Source organism: Apodemus sylvaticus, chromosome X, assembly GCF_947179515.1.
Source record: "Apodemus sylvaticus chromosome X, mApoSyl1.1, whole genome shotgun sequence".
Taxonomy (NCBI): domain Eukaryota; kingdom Metazoa; phylum Chordata; class Mammalia; order Rodentia; family Muridae; genus Apodemus; species Apodemus sylvaticus.
In genome coordinates this window covers 103,928,908-103,940,409 of record NC_067495.1, presented here as the reverse complement: position 1 = coordinate 103,940,409, position 11,502 = coordinate 103,928,908, and positions in this window count along the sequence as shown.

Here is an 11,502-nt window from a genome sequence, read left to right as displayed (position 1 = left end):
TACAAGGAGACATTAGCATGGGTAAAGTATGGTACCATCCACAACTGCAGGCACGTAAGGAATGTCTTCTCCTCCCTGGATAGTAGGGGTGGGTACTCCCTTACAGGTGGTAACCTCTTAAAGCACAGGCAGCTTTAGAAGAGATGACTACAAAACAGAAATCTTTGCAGTGACTTACCTACCTTCTTTTTTTTAATCCCTGACTTGTTTGTGTTTTGAGATTGGGTCTCACTATGTACCTGAAGCTAAGTATTTGTGTGCATGTGCCCTGGAGGTCTGAGGACAGTTCTTGACAACAGGCTCTCTGCTGCAGCCTTGTGGCCTCTGTCAGAACCCTCCTGCTGCCCCACCCCCCATTCCTGTTTGGAAGCAACCGGGCCTTTTACAGCATAGCCATCTCTTTTACAGTTCCTTTGGGACTTGCCCAGGTAGAGCCGGATAACTGGTAATTATCAGGCCCTAAAGTATAAAATAGTAAGATTAAAAAGGTATTTGTCCTCAGCACAGGTTTAATAGTGGGGGAGAAATAGACAAGAAGGCTCCATATGTGGTGCTAGCTCTAGTATTTGTGAGAAAAAAATATGTGTGTTGCAGGGTAGCTGCCCACTTCCTGTCCTTGTGTGTGTCACCCTACATTTCTACTATGCCCTTTGACTATATGAAGTCTTTCTCTTTTAGTGGGTGGGCTAGGGCTGAAATGGCAACATTTAGTAGAATGGGGGATTGTTCCAAAGTAACAAGTACTTTTCTCTAAACAACTTTTAACTGTAAGGACCAGATTATCTTAGTTTTATCCTTAGAGGGAGAAAGGTCCCAGCTCTCCCGTCTTGAACATGGGTAAGCTTGTGATTGTGCCTTGGCTTTAATTGAAGGACCACATTGCACAAGGCACTCTCTGCAGAAAGGAGGAGGTGGGTGAAGTGAGAGGTAATTACCGAAGATAAGGAGGAAGTGACAGTGATGGTCTGGACTCTGGGTGTCCTTTGAATTGTGAAAAACAGACATTTGCAATTCAGTTTGTTCTACTGATAGTTAAAGAACAAGTTGAGTCAACCTGAGAGAAGCTGGAGTCATCTGGCATAAAAGGAAGAAGCTCAACTGAGAAAATGCCTCAGTTAGATTGCCCACTGGCATGACAGTTGGGGATTGTTTTGATTAATGACTGATGTGGGAGGGCAGCCCAGTGCAGGCATCGCCACCCATTGGTAGGTGGACTTGGGTTGCTTCATAAAGTAGGCTGAACAAGCTACTGAACAGTGTTCCTTTATTATTATCCTGCTTCAGTTCCTTGGGTTCCTGCTCTGATGTCCTTAGGTGATGGGACTATAGGCTGGTGATGGGACTATAGGCTGGTGATGGGACTATAGGCTGGTGATGGGACTATAGGCTGGTGATGAAATAAACTTTTTCTTCCTCAAGTTGCTTTTGGTCATGGTATTTATCACAGCAATTGGAAGCTAACTAGAATGTGAGGCTCTGTAGTGTTAAACTTTATGAACAGACTCCAGTAAATATTTACTAAATATAAAATGAGTATTGTATACTATTAATAATAAAACTGTGATGACTTTAATAGATAGCAAGTAGCTAATTTGGAAGTAGTGACTTTGATTACAGTTTTTATTTTTTCAGCTGACGTTTATTTCTCTAGTTTTGCATCATTCTTAGCTAAGAAAACAAACCATTTAAAATACTTTCTGCATGATGTAACACTTGATTACAAAATCATGGAAAATATTTCTTTTGTTTAGGAGGAGTGACTATAAATTTAAGATGGAAAATTGTTGTCAGCTGATTAAAAAAAATAACAGTCAAACTTCTGGTCCTTTTTTTTTTTTTTTGATTTGGTTTTTTCGAGACAGGGTTTCTCTGTGTAGCCCTGGCTGTCCTGGAACTCCCTCTGTAAACCAGGCTGGCCTCGAACTCAGAAATCCACCTGCCTCTGCCTCCCAGAGTGCTGGGATTACAGGCCTGCGCCACCACCGCCTGGCATACTTCTTGTCGTTTTACATCATATACCTAAATGCTAGGATTGGCTTCTGCCTCTCAGTTAAAGAAAAGAGATGGGGGGAAGAGGTTGGAGACATAGTTCAGCAGTCAAGACCCCTGGGCAGCTCTTCCAGAGGATCCGGGTTCAATTCCTAGCACTTACATTGCAGCTCACAACTGTCTGTTACTTCAGTTCCAGGGGATCTGACACCCTCACACAGATAAACATGCGGGCAAACTGCTAGTACACCTAAAAATAAACAAATCTTTTAAAAAACGGCATTTCAAAGTTGGACAGTGTGCGTGCAGATTCTCAATAGTATGCCTACCTTTTAGACCGTGCAACAAGATGTCATTGGCAGAGTTTATGTTTGAGAACTGCTCAGTTGAGAGTTTCAATGACAAATTGTAAAATCAGCTCATAATGTGTATGATTTTATATTGGACCCAATCCCTAACTCTCCTCGTCCACATTCAACCCAGAGGTCATAACTCTGCTTGGAGTTTCATTCTCAGCCAGGTCTGAGAGTCCTCCTTCCTTCTGGCTTCACTGACACGATCCTCGTGCCGATGAAAGCCCCGGATGTTAACCTGGACTGGACTCCTAGGTCTCAATCTCAGATCTACTTTCAGGCATGCTTGACTTGGAAACTGTAAGATAATGGCATAAAAAACGGTATTAAAAGAGGAGAAAGCTCTTTTAAAATCTCTTCTTTGGTTTGGAGAGAGTCTTAGTAGTTAGGAGCACTTTCATGGGGCCCCTGTTTAGTTCCCAGAGTCCACATGGAACTTTGCAGGCCTGTGGAACTCCACTTCCAGGGGATTCAGTGCCCTCTTCTGGCCTTCATGGGTGCCAGGTATGCCCATGGTGTACAGCTATACGCGTGGGCAAATCACTCACAAACATAAGCAGAATGTAAATCTAAAACAATGAAGACATAACCTGAACTGCAAGCCAGTCTTGCAGAGTGACAGAGACAGCAGTGCTCGAGGGGAATGCAAGGTAAGAGAGAACATTTCACAACATCCTGTCACGCTGCTGACCTTGGCCTTGCTTTTGAAGAATGGTAAGCAGCAGATTGCTCCATACACGTGAAGAGGCAAACGACTTTGTTTTACTGACGTTGACATTAGTTACAGATGCTGCAAAGAGGATTGGATTACTGCCTACTTGAAAGATGACATTTGACGTAAAATGATCATAGGCATAAATGGGTGTCTGAAAGGTACTTTCCATCTCTGATCCAGCAGAAGCTAAATGTATTTGGTTTCATCAGCACTAAATAACCAACACTTTCAAATCTGGCAGGTTTGTTTCTTAGCCAACCACTGAATGTGAATACATAGATCACCTTCCTTAAAAAGTATTTCATTGAGATGGAAGAAGGCTTTGCATCTCCTTGGTATCTTGTAGTATTCTGACACTTCATTTCTAATTGGTCCTTGTTTATTTATTTATTTTTTTACTTTATTTTTTCAGTGCCTGAGAGCATGCTGTGTAAATGCTATACCACTGAGCTTTGTACCCTCATTCCTAAGCTTTTATTTTGGCAGTCTGGATATGTGTCTTATAGTAAAGCACTTTAAATACCTAGGCAATTAAACCTCCCTTGGCTCAGTTCCATCATGGATCTAAACTACTTCAGATTTTATATTTCCTAAAATAATAGAACCAGGTGGGGGGTGTTGTTTGTAATAGTTGGCTGGTCAATATATAAGATTGGTCAGGACCTTTACCTTGTTTGTGCTTTTTTTTTTTTTTTTTTTTTTTTTTTTTTTTTTTTTTTTTTTAGGATTTATTTATCATATGTAAGTACACTGTGGCTGTCTTCAGACACACCAGTAGAGGGTGTCAGATCTCTTTATGGATGGTTATGAGCCACCATGTGGTTGCTGGGATTTGAACTCAGGACCTCTGGAAGAGCACTTAGTGCTCTTAACCACTGAGCCATCTCTCCAGCTCCCCCCCCCTTTTTTTTGAATTTGTTTTTTTTCGGGTCCCCCCCCCCCCCAGACAGGATTTCTCTGTGTAGCCCTGGCTGTCCTGGAGCTCACTCTGTAGACCAGGCTGGCCTCGAACTCAGAAATCCGCCTGCCTCTGCCTCCCAGAGTGCTAGGATTAAGGGCATGCGACACCACCGCCGAGCTCTCCAGCCCTTTATTTGTGCTTTTGGACGGGGCATTTTTCCTTCCTCTGTGCTCTTTTAGAACCTCCTATTCATTCTTTGTTGTGCATGTGTTTTTCCTGGCCTGACATTTAAATGAACTTTTAAAATAAAATTTGATTTTAAGTAAGCAAGCCAGATAATTCTCTCCTTTATTTATTTATTTATTTTTAAGCAGTAGCAGGTATAACTGGATACTCAGTAGCTATTATTAATAACTTTTAAAAAGTCTGTAATCATCTAGTTGGATGAGAGGATTTGCCTTGTCTGCGACCTTCTCCTGGTATATCTCTTCATATTAGGCTGCTGTCTACCAAAAATGTTTATTTAACACCAAGTTATTTAGGGCAGAGTACAGTTTATGTATGTACTATTTCTCGAACAAATGCTTGCACATGCATTTGTAACTACTAAGTATTTAGGAGAGTAGATTTTGTTTAATGTGAAAGGAAAGGTTATATTTTAACTTTTAATTCCTTTCCTACTCAACTCTGTGTTATGATGATTACAAAGTCAATCAGGAGATCTTTAAGGATTTGTTTCCTGCTTCAGTAAACTTGGTCTAGCAGAGTCGTACCATTTGTATATTTGAGGGAGACCCAATGGCCTCTACAGTTTTGTGTTATAATGTTAGAAGGTATGATGACTTATTGATCAAGAGTTTAGTTTACCTATTCTTATACCTCCTTAGGGATGGCTTAATCAAATGATTTCTCATAAATTCAAACAATTGGTACATACTCTGCATTTTTAATTGTGACGTTAATGCTGATCTTACTTACTGCTTTTAAAGAACACTTTTTTTATTTGGAACAATATTAAGCTCATAGTAAATATATTAGAGATTGTGCTACTGCCCATGTATAATTGGTACTGTTACCCCTAATTTTAACATTGTATGTGAGTAACATAACAGTGGCAAAGCAATTAACCTAGAATTCACTTTTTTTTCCCTATGTATTGATTCCTGTCATAGTATTCTATATATTTATTTCAGAATATATAGAAAAATTACAAAAAAACCCAAAGTATGGATAATCCTTCTAAAACAACTGACAAAAAAACCCCCAACAACAACAAAATAAAACAAACAAAAAAAAAATATGGCAGGCAGTGGTGGCGCACACCTTTAATCCCAGCATTTGAGAGGCAGAGGCAGGTGAATTTCTGAGTTCGAGGCCAGCCTGGTCTACAGAGTGAGTTCCAGGACAGCCAGGGCTACACAGAGAAACCCTCTCTCAGAGAGAGAAAGAGAGAAACAGAGAGAGAGAGAGAGAGAGAGAGAGAGAGAGAGAGAGAGAGAGAGAGAGAGAGAGAGAGAGAGAACTGATATTTTTACCATTTTTAATCAATGTCTTTGTCTTGTTTTTCTATGGAGAATATAAACCCATTTCACAAACCCTGGATTTCCCTATAAGATAGGCTGCCAAACATATTTTAAATACATTTTTAAAAAAAAATTGTCATTTTACACTTAAATATAACATTTATAAAGTTTTTCTCATGTCTGGATTGTTTTTTATATATAACATATTCCTTCACCTTAAATACTTTGTTGTGTCTGTTCTACCTTTTAATTCTTTATTACTTTCAGTTAAACGCCAACTATATATGTTTCCAGTGCTTTTTCCACCTTTAAAAAACAGAACCATTACCTTTCAGCTACAGTACTAGATTAATATATGTGTATGTCAAATTGAAATATTTAAATAATTTATTTAAATATAAATAATTTGTATGTAGTGAACTTTTGACTGTCATAGTTTTATGTGGTTCAACCTGAATTTTGTAAATGCTTTCCAGGTTTTTCTGATCCCTCTTTCTCCACTGAGAATCTCCACATTTAGAATAGTGTGCTGGCATTAATCTTTAGGCCAAAGTGTTAACTAAACTTACCTTCCACAAATCTCTGATAAACATAACATACTTAAGACCTATGGCTAGAGAACTTTGAATGTGTTGACCATCAATATAGGAATTGACTGGAGCTTTCAAACTTCAAGCTCTGTAAAACAGCCTGATTTGTCTCCAGGGTTCATTTCTGTAGCTAGTGACAGTACTGCCACCTAGTGGCAACTAATAGACACGCTGCTATTATTGCTTCGTTATTTCCCACCATTTCAAATACTTTTTCTTGTATGTTCTTCTGTGTTCATGGTTTCACCTTCTGTTTTCTTTTCTCCACTCACGCCACTAATACTTGAGGGTTTCAGCTGGCATTCAGGGAGCTGAACTCTAGCTACATGATGTGGTTCTAAGAGTCTAGTTAAATAAAGACTTTGGAATATGGGATACGATATTAATAATAAGTGTAAACATACCGAGTGGATTTTTGTTTGCTCTGCTTTATGAAGTTATGGTTCTTTGCACACATACTGTGTATTTGGTAAGAATATGGTGCTTCTTTTGATGTTTAATGGAAAGCTACTCACTGTATAAGAAGAAACACTCCTATAAATATTTGAAGATGCTCATACTCCAGCATAGCATGAAAGCTGTAGCTTAGAAATTATTCCCCGATTTCCTCTTGGCATTGTCTGACTGGTCGTTTCATTCAATATTCACTCAAGGAATACTTACTAAGCATCTGCTTGGAGCCTGCACTGTACCCGTATGATGCTCCCCAGTGTTTCAGTGGTGATCAAGACAAGCATGGCTTCCATCTTCAATGAGAGAACCAAAGCAGTAGAACACAAGAAGTTTAAGGGCAGAGCTCAGGGGTGCTTTGAGGGCCAGTGTTAAATTCATGTGGCATAGATGGACAGTCAAAGAGGGCTTTCTACCAGTACTGCTTAAATGAAGACGTAAAGGAAGCCAGAAAAGAGAAGAATAGAATGTTCATGGCAGAAAAAAAAATATGTGCTAGGAAAGGAGGTGAAAGACCAAAAGTTAATGCTTTTGAGAAACTGTAAGTTTATCAGGGCAAAAGCTGTGGGCACTAGCCGTGGCGTGTTCTCCCCATTTTATAGTTGTGGTAACTGTATCTAAGAGGTCACCTACCTCCAGTAAGTGGCCCAGCCAGCAATTAAAGATAGGCTGTCTTGTTGTGGCATATTTGCTGTGTAGGCTGCCTTTCATCTGGGCTGCGGTGTTAAATTGGAGCCTTAAGCTTGGGTGAAGCACTGTGCCTGTGAGCCGGTGGGAGCTCTTTGCTCTCATTTCTTAGCATGCTGTTAGGCTGCATTGGAGACCCAGATTATTACCATTCCAGTAGCCGGTATTTATAGGATCTGCATTAGTTTATGAACACTCAGATTTGCTATAGTTTTTCGTCACTGGATGGTAGACAAACAAGCATTATTTAATAATGTATTGCTAAGGTTTCCAAGAAATTATGGATGGGAAATTATAACTGGCTGTGTATATTTTACCAACCCCTCCCTCCACAAGATATTCATTATTTGCAAAGGTAGAAATTTTGTTTGGTTTCTGAAGTTAACTTGGCAATATATATCTTTGATTTTTCAAAGTTAAATTAGAACTCAGTTTCAGTATGTGGACTATTGTCTTTAAAACTTCCACGAATGTGAAAATAAAAACTAAATGAGATATCTCTTGCAGTACATCTGTTTTATTTATCTTAAAATATAAACTTTTAAGATGAAGAATTTAATTTGGAATCAACAAGGCGTTATTTTAGAATTTAGCTGGATTGTAAATGCTCAGTTGGACAGAGACTAAACTTGTAGATTTTGGAGGATTATAGCATATGTGCACACATGTGTGAAGGAGAAAGAAGTCGGGGATGAGAGACAGAAGACGCAGTGAGTTTAATGCTATATAGCTAGTGCTCTTATTACTTAGGTATCACACATACATGGCTGTGGATTCAAAGAGGAGTTTGAACCTGCAATGTTCTTTGTATAGTGAAGGCTAGCTTTGGTTACTGTGCTCATATGTCTATTTTCTGTATGTGGGATATAACTAGAAACAACTTGAGAATATTTTTTCTAAAAGAGAAGGAGTTTGATTCTCCTCTAGGTTGACAGGCATGCAGCTCAGTTACAGTCCTTGGGAATCTCGAGCACACTGATTCTAATCTATTCTTGATAAACCCTGGTTTTGAATCTCGTTTCTCAAGTGTTGCTTCTGTGCAGTTATATCTAAGCAGAGAAGCAGTTTCCTTTAACGTGGACATGCAATGTTGTTTTGAGTAAATCTGTGTTGTGTATTGCAATAAATTTCATGTGCACAGCACTTGTTTTCCTTTCCCAGTTGTCAGGATTGTGAACTTCCTGCAGCTAGGCCCAGTTGAGGTTATTGAGGGACACTTTCATAGATGCTTTGACCTTACAGGAAGTGAGATTACTTAATGATACTTTATGACTGCCCAAAACATTTTGAAATGAAAAATTTTGAGGGAGAGAAATGATTCAGCCTTTTCTGCATCCTACTTTGTGAAGTTAGCCAGGACACATTTGTAAGGTATCATATATCCTTGCAATGTCTAAAGCAAGGCTGTTTGGTAAAGTGGTAGTCTCCAAGTTTTCTATGTTTGTTTCCAGAGGCCAGATATTAAACAAGAGGTACTACAAAAGGGTTCACTACTGACATCCCTTCAAAGGCCCTCTGATTTACCAGCGTAGAAAGCTACACTCTGTATTCTACACACAGACTAAAGAGACACAGATTAAAAGGGTTATTGAGTATTATGCAGTTGTCTTTTATTATTTGTATTCTTTTTTTTTCATTTTTCAAGACAGGGTTTCTCTATGTAGCTCTGCCTGTCCTGGAACTCACTCTGTAGAACAGGCTGGCCTCGAACTCAGAAATCCGGCTGCCTCTGCCTCCCAAGTGCTGGGATTAAAGGCGTGCGCCACCACCGTTTGAAGTCTTAACTAATTTTCCTGGTATCTCTACCACACGGCTCTATTTTACTTCATTTTGTATGTATGTATATGTGCGTTTCCACCTCTCGTTATTCCCTAAAGACATTCTTATAGTAAGGTCATGAGTTAACAACAGTGTGTGTTAAGGCCTCTTAATACACATTGCCAAATTCTTTTTATAAAACATGTTCGAGTTTATATCTTACCTTTTTTTTTTTTTGAGACAGGGTTTTTTTCTGTAGCCCTGGTTGTCCTGGAACTGGCTATGCAGACCAGGCTGGCCTAGAATGTAGAGATCTGCCTCTGAGTGCTGGGATTAAAGCAAATACCATCACACCTGGCCAATTTCTATCTGCTTTAACATAATATTTAAAAAGCTCCTTTTTATCTGACTTTGATGGCATCAATTTATTTTAGTTGGCCCTATATTTGATGAAACTATAATTTAATCTTATCCATTTTCTCAAATAAAAATTTTTCCAGCAGAACTGGAAGTAGATGTACAGTAATATAAATAAATACTAGACTTTAAAGATCCGGTGACACTTTCAGGAATAGACTGTATTTTAAGCTGTAAGACCCTTTTTCTAAAGATATATTTTTATTAAATAGTTTACAGAAGAAGTCTCAAATGTTTTCCTAAAACTCTAATCATTATATTAGTCATTTCTATAATTACAGCTATTTAAGACGTTTTATGTGACTTTTTATAACTTCTAGATGAAAAAAAAGTACACATTTTGTGGAAAGACATGACTGTAGTATTTTCTCACCAAGTAACAAGCACTTCCTTGAAGTATTATTTAGATTTTTAATATTTTAAGTGGAAGCTTGGGAAATGTAGACTCATCCACGGGGGTTAGCACACTTCTTGAATCACCTTGCCCGGCAGCAGCTGAGACCAGTGCCTGCCGTTCTGCACTTTCTTGTCTAGGAGATTTGAGTCCATGTGAGGTAATGGCAGTTAGTGCTCATCTATGAAAGGCTTCTCCCACCTAGTGGTCGTTTCCAGTCAAGCAGGATCTGCCACTGGTAACAGAACAAGTCAAGCTCCTTCAAGTAAGCTATCTTAAGAAATGTGTGCTCAAAAGCCATCTGATGGAGAAATGGGCTGACTTGTTTTGCATGCTCATTGCTGCACATGGTCATTTGAATTTATATATTTATATATATTTATATATTTGAATATATATAAATATATATATATGGAGAGAGAGGTGGTGGTGGTGGTGGTGGTGGTGGTGGTGGTGGTGGTGTGTGTGTGTGTGTGTGTGTTTCAATACAGGGTTTCTTTGTGTAGCCTTGGCCATCCTAGAACTAGCTCTATAGATCAGGCTGGTCTCATTCTCACAGAGGTTCAACTGCCTTTGCCTCCTATTCTGGGATTAAAGGCATGAGCCACCAATACCTGGCACAAGTTGAATATATTTAATGTGTACAGCTTGGTAAGTTTACACATGAGTGTGTCTACACCACAGAATCATCAACCACAGCCTGTACAATAAACCAGTCTATCACCCTCTGACTTTTCCTCTCATCTTATTCTTTGCATATGGCTGACAAGAAAACTCAGAAGTTCTCTCTGAAAAATTTTAAGTGTGCAAGACAGCATTGTTATCTCTAGTCACCATATTGCAGAATAGACCTCTAAGAATTATCTAGCATAACTGAAACTTTATGTTCTTTGACTGCTACAACCTTATTTTTCCCACAGATCCTGGTAAACTACTGTTCTATCCTGTTTCTATGAATTTGGCTCTTTTTCATTCTGTGGTACTCCTATGCCTGGTTTATTTCCCTTAGCATAATGCCCCACTGGTGTATTTATGAGAAGAGTTTCCTTTTAAACTGAGTTCACTTCTCTCGTTTTTTTTTTTTTTTTAAGACTTATTATTATATGTAAGTACACTGTCAGACACACCAGAAGAGGGAGTCAGATCCCTTTACAGATGGTTGTGAGCCATCATGTGGCTGCTGGGATTTGAACTCAGGACCTTCAGATGAGCAGTCAGTGCTCTTAACCGCTGAGCCATCTCTCCAGCCCTACTTCTTTTCTCTTCTAGTATTTTTTTCAGGTGTTTTGTGGCCTGTAATTGTAGCACTGAGGAGGCTGGGGCATTAGGATTGCCAAGTCTGAGGCCAGCCTGTGCTACCCAGAAAGGCTATACCTAAAATAACTGCTTATTTCATTTCTGAATTCCCCAACATTGTTAAAAAGGAGTGGAATTTGTCCACAATTTGTCTCAGTTGAAGTCTGGAACTCACCTTGTAGCTTAGATACTTAATAAAGCTGTAGCTTGCTGTGTACTAATTACTTTAGGGAGAAGTTATGTAAAGTAATAGGTAATAATAGACTTATAGTTGGGATGAGTTTCCTTTGGCATTAAAATTAGACTGTCAGAGCGTATATAAAGTTATGGTTCTAGAATATAAGTAAATATGGCTTCAAAGTTGATAAATATAAATTTCATTAGTATAGTGCAGATTTAACCACACAACGAAATATTTACTGTTGTTAT